The sequence below is a fragment of the Hypomesus nipponensis genome, chromosome 6 (genome assembly GCF_054491055.1).
Source record: "Hypomesus nipponensis isolate SF chromosome 6, ASM5449105v1, whole genome shotgun sequence".
NCBI classification, from domain to species: domain Eukaryota; kingdom Metazoa; phylum Chordata; class Actinopteri; order Osmeriformes; family Osmeridae; genus Hypomesus; species Hypomesus nipponensis.
In genome coordinates, this window is record NC_140366.1 from 1,120,001 (window position 1) to 1,122,500 (window position 2,500).

The 2,500-nt window shown below is 46.9% G+C and overlaps 6 non-coding genes and 3 pseudogenes across 6 annotated transcripts in view; all 9 read left to right on the forward strand.

Moving 5' to 3' along the window:
* Positions 1–72, forward strand: part of LOC146285400 (5S ribosomal RNA) — a 119-nt gene extending 47 nt beyond the window's left edge. Inside the window, exon 1 of the ribosomal RNA XR_014760062.1 lies at positions 1–72. This exon is cut by the window's left edge and continues 47 nt beyond it. This is a non-coding gene — a ribosomal RNA (5S ribosomal RNA).
* Positions 73–240: 168 nt separating this feature from the next.
* Positions 241–359, forward strand: LOC146285401 (5S ribosomal RNA). The gene has a single exon (XR_014760063.1). It is a non-coding gene; the product is annotated as a 5S ribosomal RNA (ribosomal RNA).
* Positions 360–537: 178 nt separating this feature from the next.
* On the forward strand, positions 538–656 carry LOC146285402 (5S ribosomal RNA; annotated as a pseudogene).
* Positions 657–828: 172 nt separating this feature from the next.
* On the forward strand, positions 829–947 carry LOC146285403 (5S ribosomal RNA). The gene has a single exon (XR_014760064.1). It is a non-coding gene; the product is annotated as a 5S ribosomal RNA (ribosomal RNA).
* A 192-nt stretch (positions 948–1,139) lies between these two features.
* LOC146285404 (5S ribosomal RNA) lies at positions 1,140–1,257 on the forward strand (annotated as a pseudogene).
* A 178-nt stretch (positions 1,258–1,435) lies between these two features.
* On the forward strand, positions 1,436–1,554 carry LOC146285405 (5S ribosomal RNA; annotated as a pseudogene).
* Positions 1,555–1,728: 174 nt separating this feature from the next.
* On the forward strand, positions 1,729–1,847 carry LOC146285406 (5S ribosomal RNA). The gene has a single exon (XR_014760065.1). It is a non-coding gene; the product is annotated as a 5S ribosomal RNA (ribosomal RNA).
* A 174-nt stretch (positions 1,848–2,021) lies between these two features.
* On the forward strand, positions 2,022–2,140 carry LOC146285407 (5S ribosomal RNA). The gene has a single exon (XR_014760066.1). It is a non-coding gene; the product is annotated as a 5S ribosomal RNA (ribosomal RNA).
* Positions 2,141–2,314: 174 nt separating this feature from the next.
* Positions 2,315–2,433, forward strand: LOC146285408 (5S ribosomal RNA). The gene has a single exon (XR_014760068.1). It is a non-coding gene; the product is annotated as a 5S ribosomal RNA (ribosomal RNA).
* The last annotated feature ends 67 nt before the right edge of the window (positions 2,434–2,500 follow it).

Here is a 2,500-nt window from a genome sequence, read left to right on the forward strand (position 1 = left end):
GAAGCTAAGCAGGGTCGGGCCTGGTTAGTACTTGGATGGGAGACCGCCTGGGAATACCAGGTGCTGTATGCTCTTTTGCTCATTCACTTAGAAACTGAAATCTTGCAATATGCACAAGTAGTCCTTCATGAAAGGGGCTGGAAGCTGTTTTCATTTTGACACGAGAGAGAGAGAGACCACCTTGCATCGTCAATTGCTAAATCTGTATATGGATAAGTAGCCTATGGTTGTCAACTTATTTCGTACGGCCATACCAGCCTGGCAACGCCCGATCTCGTCTGATCTCGGAAGCTAAGCAGGGTCGGGCCTGGTTAGTACTTGGATGGGAGACCGCCTGGGAATACCAGGTGCTGTATGCTCTTTTGCTCATTCACTTAGAAACTGAAATCTTGCAATATGCACAAGTAGTCCTTCATGAAAGGGGCTGGAAGCTGTTTTCATTTTGACACGAGAGAGAGAGAGAGAGAGAGAGACCACCTTGCATTGTCAATTGCTAAATCTGTATATGGATAAGTAGCCTATGGTTGTCAACTTATTTTGTACGGCTATACCAGCCTGGCAACGCCCAATCTCGTCTGATCTCGGAAGCTAAGCATGGTCGGGCCTGGTTAGTACTTGGATGGGAGACCGCCTGGGAATACCAGGTGCTGTATGCTCTTTTGCTCATTCACTTAGAAACTGAAATCTTGCAATATGCACAAGTAGTCCTTCATGAAAGGGGCTGGAAGCTGTTTTCATTTTGACACGAGAGAGAGAGAGAGAGACCACCTTGCATTGTCAATTGCTAAATCTGTATATGGATAAGTAGCCTATGGTTGTCAACTTATTTCGTACGGCCATACCAGCCTGGCAACGCCCGATCTCGTCTGATCTCGGAAGCTAAGCAGGGTCGGGCCTGGTTAGTACTTGGATGGGAGACCGCCTGGGAATACCAGGTGCTGTATGCTCTTTTGCTCATTCACTTAGAAACTGACATCTTGCAATATGCACAAGTAGTCCTTCATGAAAGGGGCTGGAAGCTGTTTTCATTTTGACACGAGAGAGAGAGAGAGAGAGAGAGAGAGAGAGAGAGAGACCACCTTGCATTGTCAATTGCTAAATCTGTATATGGATAAGTAGCCTATGGTTGTCAACTTATTTCGTACGGCCATACCAGCCTGGCAACGCCCGATCTCGTCTGATCTCGGAGCTAAGCAGGGTCGGGCCTGGTTAGTACTTGGATGGGAGACCGCCTGGGAATACCAGGTGCTGTATGCTCTTTTGCTCATTCACTTAGAAACTGAAATCTTGCAATATGCACAAGTAGTCCTTCATGAAAGGGGCTGGAAGCTGTTTTCATTTTGACACGAGAGAGAGAGAGAGAGAGAGAGACCACCTTGCATTGTCAATTGCTAAATCTGTATATGGATAAGTAGCCTATGGTTGTCAACTTATTTTGTACGGCTATACCAGCCTGGCAACGCCCAATCTCGTCTGATCTCGGAAGCTAAGCAGGGTCGGGCCTGGTTAGTACTTGGATGGGAGACCGCCTGGGAATACCAGGTGCTGTATGCTCTTTTGCTCATTCACTTAGAAACTGACATCTTGCAATATGCACAAGTAGTCCTTCATGAAAGGGGCTGGAAGCTGTTTTCATTTTGACACGAGAGATAGAGAGATAGAGACTACCTTGCATTGTCAATTGCTAAATCTGTATATGGATAAGTAGCCTATGGTTGTCAACTTATTTCGTACGGCCATACCAGCCTGGCAACGCCCGATCTCGTCTGATCTCGGAAGCTAAGCAGGGTCGGGCCTGGTTAGTACTTGGATGGGAGACCGCCTGGGAATACCAGGTGCTGTATGCTCTTTTGCTCATTCACTTAGAAACTGACATCTTGCAATATGCACAAGTAGTCCTTCATGAAAGGGGCTGGAAGCTGTTTTCATTTTGACACGAGAGATAGAGAGAGAGAGACTACCTTGCATTGTCAATTGCTAAATCTGTATATGGATAAGTAGCCTATGGTTGTCAACTTATTTCGTACGGCCATACCAGCCTGGCAACGCCCGATCTCGTCTGATCTCGGAAGCTAAGCAGGGTCGGGCCTGGTTAGTACTTGGATGGGAGACCGCCTGGGAATACCAGGTGCTGTATGCTCTTTTGCTCATTCACTTAGAAACTGACATCTTGCAATATGCACAAGTAGTCCTTCATGAAAGGGGCTGGAAGCTGTTTTCATTTTGACACGAGAGATAGAGAGAGAGAGACTACCTTGCATTGTCAATTGCTAAATCTGTATATGGATAAGTAGCCTATGGTTGTCAACTTATTTCGTACGGCCATACCAGCCTGGCAACGCCCGATCTCGTCTGATCTCGGAAGCTAAGCAGGGTCGGGCCTGGTTAGTACTTGGATGGGAGACCGCCTGGGAATACCAGGTGCTGTATGCTCTTTTGCTCATTCACTTAGAAACTGACATCTTGCAATATGCACAAGTAGTCCTTCATGAAAGGGGCT